Source organism: Ambystoma mexicanum, chromosome 2p (genome assembly GCF_040938575.1).
Source record: "Ambystoma mexicanum isolate Mex_15411 chromosome 2p, UKY_AmexF1_1, whole genome shotgun sequence".
NCBI lineage: Eukaryota > Metazoa > Chordata > Amphibia > Caudata > Ambystomatidae > Ambystoma > Ambystoma mexicanum.
In genome coordinates, this window is record NC_090923.1 from 1339046166 (window position 1) to 1339059871 (window position 13706).

A 13706-nucleotide genomic window follows, 5' to 3' on the forward strand; every position below is an offset into this window, starting at 1 on the left:
TGTTAATCCACATGATGTTGGGTTACTGAGAGATGTGACCCCAGTACAGATTACATTGAAGTCAGGAGCAGTACTCCCAAGGGTGCGGAAGTACCCGTTATCAAGGGAAGCAGAGGAAGAGATAAAGGGCACGATTCAGGCTCTATTAGAGCAAGGGGTCATTGTGCCATCTATGTAGTACGGCCATATACCCAGTCAAGAAAGCAACAAGGGGTAGTTGGGGAATGATCCAGGATCTACGTCCTCTTAATGACGTGGTGCAGAAGGGAGTTTTCGGTAGTCCCAAATCCAGCAACAATCCTATGTAGCATTCCCAAGACAGCGACATACTTCACAGTGGTGGATCTAAATAATGCGCTCTTCTCAATCCCCCTTCACCCTGGTTCATGGTATCTCACTACATTTACACATGGTCAACAGCGCCTTGAGCACACAAGATTACCCCAAGGGTACTTTGAAAGTCCAAGTATTTTCAATAGACTGCTGCATGCCGACTTGGGAAATATTCAGGTGCCTAGCATAATCATCCAGTATGTGGATGATCTGCTGGTATGTAGTGAAAAGGAACAACAGTGCAGGAGGGATTCTGTTGTATTGTTTTTTTTTAAGTTCAGAACCCTGACGGCCCTGGTGGGAAAAATGGGTCTTTCTCTCTCTCTTTCTCTCTCCCTCTCTTTTTCTCTCTTTTTTTCTTTCTCTCTCTCTCTCTCTTTCTTTTTCTCTTTCTTGATAGCCTTTTTTTCTCCTCTCCAGGAATATGTAAGGATGCCTGACCAACATCTTCCAACCTCTCTGTTAAGTAGGGATACAGTTAAGTTACATTAATATTTTTTCTAGAAATGATGCAGTGTGTCTTTTAGTATTCTGTTGTTTTGTATGACACTGGTCGTGGTTGTTGGAGTGGATGAAGGCATGTTTGTTATATGGGATGGCCATATAAGGGGGGGGTGGACAGTTGGAAAATAATGCTGGTATTAACATATCTATGAAACAAGAAGACAATCACAAAATGTCTCACTTTTGGCCGGCCACCCCTACAAATTTTCTTAGACTAATGAAACGGGAAGTACGAATGACGTATGATTTTATATAAGGGGTTGGGCTTCGACGCCATTTCTGACATCGAGTATCCAGAATCCTCCAATAGCCAATACTACGATATGCGCACTGCAGGAAGGAATGTAATCAATGAAAGCTGTTATTGTCATGATGCCTACCCCCGGAGCACCAGGCCAGGTCCAGCACCCCCGGGAGTAGGCATCACGCCCCCGGGTAAAAGCCCAGCGGCCCTTTATAGGGGCTCTTTGGACTCTGTCCTGGCGCCGTTGGCGCCAGGCTCATGTTGGACATCAGTCCTGGCGCCATAGGCGCCAGGCTCATAAGGGGAAGTGTTTGGTGCACTTACCTGAAGCAGACCATGCTGCACACTCACCTGATGCAGACCATGCTGCATGAAGAACCAAGCCAAATGAGGCTTAGGAGGGACTATTTTTCTGAAGGAACTATTTTGTTACTTGGGTGGGGCTGTGGAAGAATACTCACCTGGAACTTCTTCCAAGGCTATTTAAGCCACGCCCGGACAGCCACACATGCTTTGCGTTGTTCTGCATCCCAGCAGCTGAACGCTCACCGTGTTTGCTCCTGCACCTGGACTCCAGCCACGCCCGCCTCGAACCTGGAACACCTGTAAGGGAATAAGATAAGAGAAAGGTGAAAACCAAGAACTTATTCAACCTTCTTACCTGCATCCGGAATCTTCACGCCAGCATTCCTGAAGGAAGACTTCCATTTAAAAGCACCGCGTTGCTCGCTGCAGCGCAGCGCCGCGCTTCACTCACCTGTTCCCGAGACGCCGCCCGGCTCCATCGCGGCTCTCAGCACCGGTCGCCACATCTCTGCACCTAGGGGAGAGAAGAAGAGACAAAAGGTGAGCAAGGGAACACAAGAGGAAAGCCGAATTTTCAGCCATATTACTTACCGGCTTTTCTTGGTGAACCATTCCACATTTCGGGTCGGCACCACATCTTTGGCAGGTACCGCACCCCGGCCCCTATGGGGAAAGGACAAAAGACATTACTGGGGAATTATAAAGACATTTAGAGGGGTCGCCCTCATCACTAACTCACCTGATTTTACCACCGGCAATTTACCCCCTCAACGCATCGCCTTTGTTCTGCACCTGAAATAAAGGACAGAAAAAACAACATAAAAGGAGGCTCACACTTGAACTTTTGCATCTTCATACTTACGGCGTATCGCTCAGAAAAGGTAAGTGGATTTGCCAGCGCCATTATGAAAACCAGTGAAGTAACTGGACGAACGCGCGCCCCTGCACCAGAAGCAGGATGGAGAGTTCATCCTTCCAAACCATAAGGTGAGCTTAAACCGTGGGTTTTGGAGGAAGTCAGAGAAGAACAAAGGGGGAAAGGGGGAGCAAGCACACTATTCAGCAGACAGTTAATCCCCTTTCACATCTGCAGAAGGATATTCCTACGGGCCAGACAAGCAAGATTTGGGTGTCCTGTTCAATCGGTGGTCCGAATTCTGTGCATCACGCTTGAAGAGGCCACAGCAGACCAGACCAGCGCCTCCGTGGGAGCCAGGTGAGCGTTACAGTTATGTGTTCACCTATACCGCACGCATCAGGGACTCCTAAGGTTTTGGTTCCACATCCAGTCCCAATTATAGAGGCACACTGCCTAGTACATCTTGCACTATGTAGGATAAAGGACACATTCCAGGCACACAGCGTGCAGTTGAGCATTGATCTAGACCCAGCGTTATGCAATGGCAACACAAAATACCGCCAGTGTCTACAAGTACCATATTTGTTACGCTCACCTGATATCCCCGGGGGCGTCTGGAAGGCTCTGAGATCTGGAACCCTGGATGCGTAGTTGCCCAGTGCTGAATAATGAATCTGCAAGGAAGGGAAGATTTGTGATAACTGTGATAACTGTCTCTAATGGGTGAATCTCCCACCTCCCTCTGACCGATTCCCTGGAATTCAGGTAAGACTGTCACGATTCCTGCCTCATATCCCCGGCCCTCCAAGATGTCAGGCTGGAGCCAGGCCACGATCACCTACATGGCCCTCAAGGGCCTCTCCATCCCTCCAAAGACCCACTGGAGTCAGACTTGGCGCATGTGGCACCAGACTTGTTCACTCCCATAGGATAACATTGGGGATTGGACTTGTAGTGCATTGATGGGGACAAGATGGATGCCCCCACATATTTCGGTTCCTAGAACTGCATGTGCAGTCTAGTCTTTTGGGTGTGGTTCCGCCCAGAGACACCTGGGATACCCAGAGACTATTTAATCCACGGCCAGGCTGAGAAACATGCTTTGTGTTTTCTGCACCCGCAGCATGAAACTGAACGTGTTTGGATCAGTCTCCAGTAGGCCTGCATCTTTCTTCTGCGCTCAGCTCCTGCAAGAACAAGAACACTGTTAGGAACAGCCTTACCTTGCGGCGCTTCTGCCCATCATTCATCGCTCCTTCTGTTCTGCGGGCATCTTCGGCCGTGTCATTCCCATCCCGGCACGGCGCTTCCTAAGGAAAAGGGAAAATAACAGAAAAAAGAAAGAACAGAAAAAAGGCATTAGTAAGCATTCAGCAAATCTTTGCTTATTTTTAAAGACTGTACGAGCTTCAAATGCTTACCTGAATCACAGCCGCTCTGGGGGAACTCTGTCTCCGGAACTTCTCATCCATCTGCAAGAGGGAAAAGACACTCCAGGTTAGCGTGGAAACATCTAGAGGCGCCGCATACCGCGCTTACTCACCGCATTTCTTCTTCATAACCAGCATCCACGCTGAAAACGTCATGCCACCTAAAAGACACAGAAAAAGAACTCCGTTCAATACAAATACGAAAGGGTTGCATCGCACTCTCACTCAACTTCAGCGCTACTCATCTCAGCAGCACGTCGCCATCCCTGGATGCCAGCCATCATCTAAGGAAGGAAAGGAACGAAGTTGGAGAACTGTTCAAAAGACTCATTATACTTACCTGTCGGACTCTTGCCAGTGAAGTAACTAGGCAGCAACGAGCCTGCATCAATCAACACGCCCCTGCGCTGAAAGCAGGAAGGAGAGCACACTTCCCAAGAAAACAACGCCAGTCTCCAGTCGAGTAGACTCCAGGGAAGGGTTCGAGGTCGTAAGAGGTCAGAACAGGCTGAGTGACGTCCCCGTGGATACCAGGGGAGCGTTACAAGACTGATGGAATTAGTTGTTTTGGAAGCATGCGTGTTCTAATATTATTTTTTCTTTTGGGAATTACATTTCTGCAAGATCTCGGGGTTCATTAAGGTTCAAATCTTATCTTGAAGTTCACTCGGAGTCAATGTGGTGGTGAGTGGTGAGTCCCAGTAGTTTATCACTTGGGATGATGGCAACATAGTCCAGGGTACAGTTTGTTTTCTCTTCAACACCCATACGAGACAAGGCATCGGCCTTCCCATTCCGAACTCCCGGTCGGTATGTTATTACGTAATCGTATTCTGCAAAGAATAAAGCCCACCGCAACTCTCATGACGATTTGGGCTTTTGCTGACTTTAGGTATTGAAGGTTTCGGTGATCTGTGATTACTGTGATGGTATCTCTGGCACCTAATAGATAATGCTGCCAGGCTTTGAAGGCTGATTTTATTGGCAACAATTCTTTGCCTGTAATTGCATATTCAAGTTCTGGTGGTGAGAATTTACGTGACCAAAAGGCCACGGGGTGTAATTGGCCTGTCTCTGGATCTCTTTGAGAGAGAACTGCTCCCATGGCTACACTGGAAGCATCAGATTCCACTACATAGGGGAGATCTGGGCGAGGATGTCGTAAAATTGGTGCAGAGGTGAATCTTTTCTTGAGTTCTTGAAAGGCCTGTTCCGCCTCTTCAGTCCATTGGAATTTTTTGTTGTTTTTTCTCAGTTACGATGTGACTGGGTGGACTATCCGTGAGCAATCTGGAATAAATCGGCGATAAAAATGTGCAAAGCCAAGCATGCTTTGGGTTCCTTTAAGTGAAGAAGGTGATGGCCAATTAAGGATGGCATCTACTTTGAGTAAATCCATCTGGACTCCCTTTGGCGAGAGAACAAAACCGAGGAACTCCACTTCGGTGACATGGAAGGAGCATTTCTCAAGTTTAGCGTACAGTTAGTGCTGGCGAAGTTTTGCAAGGACTAAGCGCACATGTTCCACATGATCTCTTTTACAGAGGGGGAATACACCAGGATGTCATCAATATAGACCAGGACACAGACATCGATTAATTCCCGTAATACATCATTCATGAAGTATTGGAACGCTGTGGGGGCATTGCACAGCCCGAAAGGCATTACCTGATATTCATACAGGCCATATTTGATGCGAAATGCGGTTTTCCATTCATCCCCTTTCTTTACATGTACAATGTGGTATGCTCCTCTGAGGTCTAATTTGGTGTAGATTTGGGCATCCTTGACTTGGTACAACAGTTCCAGGATAAGGGGCAAAGGGTAGCGTTTTTTTACTGTGATTTGATTAAGTGCACAGTAATCGATGCAAGTCCTCAAATCTCCTTCTTTCTTTGGTACGAAGAATAAAGGAGAGGCTGCCGGTGACTTTGACGGGCGGATAAACCCATTAGCCAGGTATTGATCCAGATAGGACTTCAAGTGGAGATTTTCGGTTTCCGTAAGTGCATAAATTCGACCACAAGGAACCTGTGCGCCAGGTATCGGGTCGATCTGACAGTCATAGGGCCTATGTGGCGGTAATGTGTTAGCCTGTTCCTTTTGAAAAACATGTTGATAATCCTGATGTTCTCTTGGTAAGGTGTCCATTGGTTCCGCGATCCCCGATGCTATTCCTTGAACAGATTTCAGGTTTGGCTGTGGTATAGATTTCGGGTAGCAAGCGTGGGCACATTCGTCAGAAAAGGTCAGTCTCTTTGCACGCCAGTCTACATGGGGATTGTGAGTTACTAACCATGACATCCCTAAGATCAACTGGAACTGAGGAGCTTTGATGAGGTCAAACGTGATTGCTTCTTGATGTTCATCCTGACACAGAAGGGTTAATTCTGTTGTGCGTTGGGTTACTGGTCCCGAAGCAATTTCTGTACCGTCAACGGTAGTTACCTTTTCAGTTGTTTGTTTTGTGCATAAGGGAAGTCCCATTTCTGTTGCCAGATCTCGATCTATGTAATTACCAACTGCTCTGCTGTCTATATACGCCTCTATGGCATGCATCCGAGACAGTCGTTGATAATTGATCAAGATTACTGGTAGGGGGCCAAATGTGAGTCCTTCTCGCTTGACAGGCTGACCTATACGCTTGCCAGGCCTGGTAGTTTTCCGATTCCTTTCCATCATCTTCTTTCTCTGTAGCGCCTACTACCTTCCTTGGAGGTTTCACTGGGCATTCTTTGAGGAAGTTACCAGATTTATTACACAATATAGGCATAACTGTAGCTGTCTCCTCTTGTCTCTTTCAAACTTGGTTAAAGGGGGTCATACTCCTCCAATCTGCATGGGTTCTGTAGTATTTTCTGATGGACTTTGTCCTTTGAACGTACGTACATGGCACGGTTTTCGAGTCTACTTCGGTCTGTTCTTCGATCCTGTAATCTGTGGTCCAACTGCACTACAAGGTTGATCAACTCTGCACAGTCTTTAGGTGGGTCTACCACTTGAGCAAGGACATCCTTCAGGTCTCCTCGTAGACCCTGATGAAACAACGTGGTTCTTTCGTCTTCAGGCCACCCCGCTTGCACGACGAGTCTATTAAAGGCAGCAATATAAGTCAGCAAATCTTGATTTTATTGGCGGAGGGACAGGAGTTCGTTATCAAGAGCTTGTCCGTGCAAGTGTCGAGCAAATAGCTTTTGCAACTCCTGTTGAAAACCCCCGAAGTCCTGCAGTAACGGGTCATCCTGGCTCACTAAAGGTACCGACCAGTCTGCGGCACTTCCACTCAAATATGATAACACGAAGGCCACCCTCGCCTGGTCATTTGGGAAAGCCCCAGGTCTACAAAGAAAATGGAGACGGCACTGGTTCATGAATGTTGCGTACCTTCTGGGGTCTCCATTAAATCGTTCTGGTGGTGCCAGAGGTACTGTTCCCGGCAACGTTATCTGTACTGGGTTGACTGATGACGGTGTAGCAACGGATGGGGCGAATCCAGGCAATGGAGCTTGCCGTGCCTGTGTTTGTAGTAGCTATTTGCTTAGTTTATCAGTACGGTCTTTCGTGACTATTAATTCTCGTCTTAAGGCATTGGTTTCTTGCCGGGCTGCATGTACCTCGGTGCGTAATTGTCCCAAAAGCTGAGCTAACTGGTTTCAGATGTCTCCATGACGCCCAGGTGGATAAGGTTTAAAGGCTTTGCGTTCTGTTACGCTCACCTGATATCCCCGGGGGCGTCTGGAAGTCTCTGAGATCTTGAACCTTGGATGCGTAGTTGCCCAGTGCTGAATAATGAATCTGCATAAATGTCTCTAATGGGTGAATCTCCCACCTCCCACTGACCGATTCCCTTCCCACTGGGTTCTTTTCTCACCTTAGTTATTTGTAGGGTGAGCTATCCGTCCTGCGTTTCTTGTGCAGGGGCGCTTGACGTTTGTTGGCGAGCTGCCCGAGTTGTTTCACTGTTGCAGTATGCCTTCCTTGGGCCCAGGCCTGCTGTGACCCCAAATCTGCTGGTAGGCAGGTAGGTTTGTTAATTGTAAGTCTTTGTTCTGTTTATGGTGGGAATTCGTTAATGTCTTTATCTCCTTCTTTTCAGGTGCAAAGGTCTTGATGCTGGCGTGCCGGATGGAGAGGCACGTTTCTAGGTAAGAGAAAGCGTGCAGCGCCTTTATTGTCTTTTAAAGCTAACCTGTGTTTTCTTCTTTGTCTCCTCACAGGCCCCTGTGGTGCTGCGAGTGGATGAGAGCGTGATGAAAAACAGGCCCCCGGAATCCGTCAAGGTAAGTACAGCGCTGTGCAGTTGTTTAATATTGAAAGTGAACCTGAATATGTCTCTTTTTCCTTTGCAGATGTTGCTGTGGTGCTCCGGATGGAAGCGCAGTGTAGCGCGATGGAATTCAGGTAAGACTTATGAAATTCGATGTTTTGGAAGCACGCACGTTCTAATATTGTTTTTCCTTTTCTCGTTATTGCAAGTCGCGATGCAGCAGCTGTGGGATCCGTAAGATAGTACTCACAGGTGAGTGATGTTTCTTCTTCTCTCGATTTCCACAGATTGTAGCCTGGTTGAGATGCTGAGGGCTGGATGGTGTTTTCTCAGGTAAGACAGAATAATCTTGTTCTTGTTCTTGCAGGACTACAGGAAGATGCTGAAGACCAGGAGCTGGACACGGTGAGCGTCACGCTGCTGGTTGCAGAATAACGCGAAACGTGTTCTGCAGTCAGGGTGTGGTTTATATAGCCCAGGTAAAGTAGTACCAGAGAAAGTAGTTCCAGGCCTGCCACACCCAAAACACTAGACCGCATAGCTTGGTTCTTAGAACTAGGCTATGTGGGTGCTTCCATGTTGGATTTAAAGGCCCATTTACATAAATGGGACCTAGTTTGAACAGCCCTTCCTTCCTACATATGAGCCTGGTGTCAAAGGCGCCAGGACTGGCTCCAGGTGCCCTTTTGCAGTGGTTTTAAGGCCCTCAGGGTTCTGGTGGGAGCCTGCTTGTGGCACAACTTGTGCCCCCTCACAGTGGTCATGACAATATTCTTCCTTGGGAGGTTACTCACATGTCACCGACAAATTGCAGGGCACCACAGTGACATGCCTGGCAGATGGACTGATCGAGTACAGCGGAGAAGCAATAGCCCAAGTAGAGACTATGTGTGCGCAAATATGGTCCCAATACATGACAAGGCTGACGTGAATTGCAACAATGCAGAAGTCAGTGCGAATACATAGACACACGAATTATGAACGTGTTTTAGCAATGAAGGACCAGTTCCTGTTGGTGCAAACACACAGTTCAACCACACTCTTGTGATCCCTGATATGACGAAAGGTAAGGCAGCAGTGATGGATTACTAGTGGGTTTGCTAGTAATCCCAGAAGAACACCTGAAGGGAGAAGAAATGCCTGTCAAGGTGCCAGCAGCCATTCCAGCACATAAATAAGCAGAAAGAAACTTGCAGACCACACAAGAATTTGGTATGCTGTCAGAAAAAAGGATGATTTCAATAGCAGGGAAGAAAGAAGAGATCAAACTATGTCTCACAGGACTCTTCCACACTGCTCAAAGGAATACCTGACAAGTGTTGGCTTTTTAGCTCAGCAGAGACTTTCTTTTCATCTTTTTTGGCTCCTGGAGTTCAAGCAGCAGCTAACGCTAAGTGTTAAGGTGTGCGTCACGCAACTTGGACGTACCTCTGTTTCCGGATGATGTCCGCGTTGGGGAAGCCAGTCTGAAATTCGGGTAAACCAGTAGAGATTATGGCACAAGGAAGCAGCCTCAATCCAGTCCTGAGGGCACAGGAATGGACGAGGACAACACCCCGACGCCAAAGATCTTCTTGCTGTAGTTGATCTAGGTTCGAAGTAGCTGGCACGGGCAAGACGGGCAACAAGGAGGTCCTGAAGTCCAGTGTGGTGAGAGCTCTGTAGAATAGCCCAGAAGGAGAGCTCAGAAGGTCGCTGGGATGAACCAGGCACTCTCTGTTCAATGGGAATCCAAGTAACAGTCAATATGCAGGCTGAGGAATGATGGGTAGCCGAGTAGCCGGAGAGTACAGGCCCTGGCGAGTCCAAAAGATGCAGAGGTTCAATTGGGGCAGGCAAGAAGACTGGTACCCCAGCAAGGCAACAAAAATAGGGATACCAAGAAGGCTGACAGAATGACCTCAGGGAACCCCAAAGGAGAGAAACCAGGGAGAGGGAACCACGGGAAAAACAGGGAGGCCAGGCAAGGAGTAGGGAGCCAGCCAGGGAAGCAGGAAAACCAGGCAATATGCAGGAGACCAGGCAGGGAAACCAAGCAGTGGAGGGCAGGATGGCCCGGTAGGAAAACAGGGGAACCAGACAGGGAAGCTGAACGGCCTGGCTGGAAAGCAGGGAACCAGGCGGGAAAAACTGGAAGGTCCGGCAGGAAAACAAAGGGGCCAGGCAAGGGGGGGGGGGGCTGGAAGTCCAGGCAGGGAAGCAGAGCGAAAGGCTACAGGATCCAACTTGAGCCGGGCGGCGAAACAGTGGGTCAGGAACGAACCGCGTTAAGACGCGATTCGTTCCTGCACCGAACCGCTATTTACAGCCGTGTAACGAAACCGAGGCTTGGAGCGTGGAGAGTTCCGCACATGCACTGCGGTCCTTCCGGGGCGAGAACGAGGCTTGGAGCACAAGCCATCGATCGCCTTGGTCCGCGGCACACGCGTGCGCCCGTAGCCGGAACCAAACAGCTGATTCGGACATCGGGGAATCTCCCTCCCACTGATCCGATACCTGGAATAGAGATGCCAAGGAAAGTGGCGACCCGCAGCCTTCCAGGTACGTGTCCTAACACTAAGTGGGTTCAGATCGTCCGATGGGAGCTAGTCCAGCTGGCCAACGACACAGAGAATGGGTTCAATGCCATCAAATTAGAGCTTCGTGCATTGAGACTCATGGCGATGCAGAACTGCTACATGTTGGATTTGCTAACAGCCATAGAAGGAGGAGTGTGTAAAATAAATTGGGAAGCAGCTGCTGCACTTTGATACCCCGGAAGGATGCTGAGAATGGGTCACTATCCCACGTCATTGAGGCGGTGCACAATCTAGGTGTTCAACTGAAGAACACAGATTGGCTATCGCTTGCCTTTGATTGGGTCCCGTCTTGGCTGGGGGCAGCAGTAAAAATACTGGTGCCTGTAATCGTGTTCTTCTTGGTCCTCTTTTGCACATGCCAACTGCGTCTCCGATGTTGTGTTCATATAGACCCTAATGGTGCAAAGATGATGGAATCAATTGGGGGATCTAAAACACCTTGCCATACAATAAGCAGCGAAACACAGACTAATATTTCTGGGATTGTAGATATGTCTGGTGGGGATGAGTTTGTTACTGTAGAAATAACAAAAGGGAGGTATGTTGGAAAGGAGCTAGCGCCTTCCTTCATTTCCAAGCGCATTAGGATTAGACAAGACTTCTGTTCATTTTTTTTGGGCAAGACTTCTGTTACTATTTCTAGGTACCACAAAAGACCATCGGGGAGGAGAGGCATTAATATAAGGCAGTTATTTAAATAAAAGGTGCAAATAACCATTAGCAGAATGAATTTGTAAATGTTAAAACTTATGCAGTTATTAGCATGGTGTTAGTCAAAAATACTCCCCCCGCCTCCCTTCCCAGAAAGAATGCAGCCTGTGCTCAGAATAGACTACAGGCAATGCTGTGGTGTGCCCTGCTAGCGCTAGCAGCCCAGCACATAACTTGGCAGCTGTCTCCTGTCCATAAAAAAAAAAAACAGGCAGGCTGGGGCTCATGCACACAATGCAGAATCATGGGACAACCAAGGGTTTAAGGGGAATATCCTGGATCAGATAAAAATATGAGAATAATGTGTGGAGAGTATGGCGGGAAGGTGTGTTTATTTATATATATATATATATATATATATATATATATATATAATGTTCATAATATAGCAAAATGATGAAATATGTAGTAAGCTAAGTAGTTTGACCTAAACGGAAACCCGGCCATGCGGGAAGGAAGAAGGACAGTTTTGGATGTGGCATACCAGTATCCAGTGACCAAGTCAAGAGTAAGCTCCCTGCCTGGCATCAGCCTGCAGGAGCTTGGTGCGGTTGAGGGACAGAATATACTGTTCAGGGGCAGAGTCCTTTGCCCCATCCTCATTTCTGTACAGATTAAATTTGTTATCCTTGCAAGATACAGCCTCTTGGCCTTAATTCCCTAGAGGGGTGCATTCATTTTGGTGTGAGCGTAATTAAGGGGTACTCCTGTAAATTGGGTTACCTTTCACTACATGTAACAGGCCGTGGTGCATGTGTGACAAACCATGCCTCTGCAAAACTTACCCATGGCTTGATTGACTTTTTTGCAGGATTTTCCACTGCTATGAGTGCTGCACTAGTTCAGCTGTAGTGCATAATTGATGGCACAGTAGTAATGCTTATGGGGACGGGGGGAGACTTCTAACCCTTCTGGAGGATAGTGACTGGCTCATATTAGCAAAGACCTTCCTGCTAAGGTGTAATATTTACTTTTTGTTCCCACCAGTAAAGATCACTTTGGTCATGGGTTCTGTCTCTGCATACCCTCCTTTTTCTAGTCCCTATCATTTCCTGTACATGTTGCTGTCTGCAAGCTGGGACTTTCTAGTTGATATTTACATTTAAGAAACTGAAACAGGTGCTTGTCTTTTAAAGGACACACATAAAATGACTGCAGCATTTTAGGTACAAGAGCTCTGCAGTTAAGAACGTATTGCCTCTCCAGAACACACATCTCTAATGTTATCAGCGAGCAGATGCAACTTAAAGCCACAATGGGTGAAATTCTTGGAGGAAGTTACCAAGCACCAAGGGACGTGTCACTCAAAAAATGGGACACATCAGGCAGGAACATCCATAGCAAGCACACTATAAATCAATGGTTTTGAGTGCAGGCCTGGTTCACAAATACTTGGAGCATACTAAATTTACTTTTTTTTTTATTTCTTCTTTTAGGCAATAACTCAAATCATGGGACTCTTTAATGTGCTTTTCTTCGATTCCGACAATTCTGTGTATTTGAAAGGATGGGGAATTTGAGGATTTGGCAATTCCTGGTGAAGTTAATTGTAAATGGCTGATAGAGGGTCTTGATGAAAGTAGAAGCGAAATACGTGAAGAAAAGGATTTCAAGGCAGTCGTGCTTTTCTAGTCAGGTAAGCAATGTATTTTTTTGTTGTTCATTGTCACGATTCGTGGTCCTGCGCGGAGGTAGCACGTACACCTACCTCCCCGTTGGGCCTTGGGGCCTGGAGTGTTAACAACACAGGCTTCCTTGACCCTCCGGGGAAAGAGGGTTACGGTCCGCTGGCTGGATAGGTATGGGAGACTAGGAAAACCGGGTAACTGGGTAGGAAAGGGAAATGGGAGGGATAGGGAAGGTTTTGAGAAGACTCGACGTGATGCCCCTCCTGGGGTTTCATAAGATTGCAAAGTCTCCGCCCATTCACTCCTTCACTCCTTCACAAGTATGCATATGCTTTTGCTAGTGCACCTGGGCAAGCTTTTCCTCAACTTGACTCCTACAGTAGTGTACAATTCAGCCTCATTGAGTCTACGATTGACTTTGCTTTTCCCTAGTGATTTGTCCCTATTGGGTATTACTATCATACCCATTAGCCACCCTACATCAAGCATTGAACAGTTGGAATACTATCATATGTAGAGCAAACACTTATTATCTCAAAGAATCAAACGAAATGAAGGCACTTAGCTTCAGTAGTGCAGCGGGTGCCTCGGGCCTTATTGTCCAATGTTCTAGTCGTACTGCGAAAGACGGAACTCTGCTACAAGAGATCAAAACATTAATGAGTGAGCATCAAGGGATCAAGGTTAATTGCCTTAAACATCGTAACCTGTGCCGCCGGAGCCCAGCTTTTACTTAGGAACTTCTGAAGTGTTAGTATTAGCAAGGGTTAACAGTGCCGGTGCTCCGACTCGAAGGATTAGCAGTATTAATAGTGGCGGTGCACCGACTCGAAGGATTAGCAAGG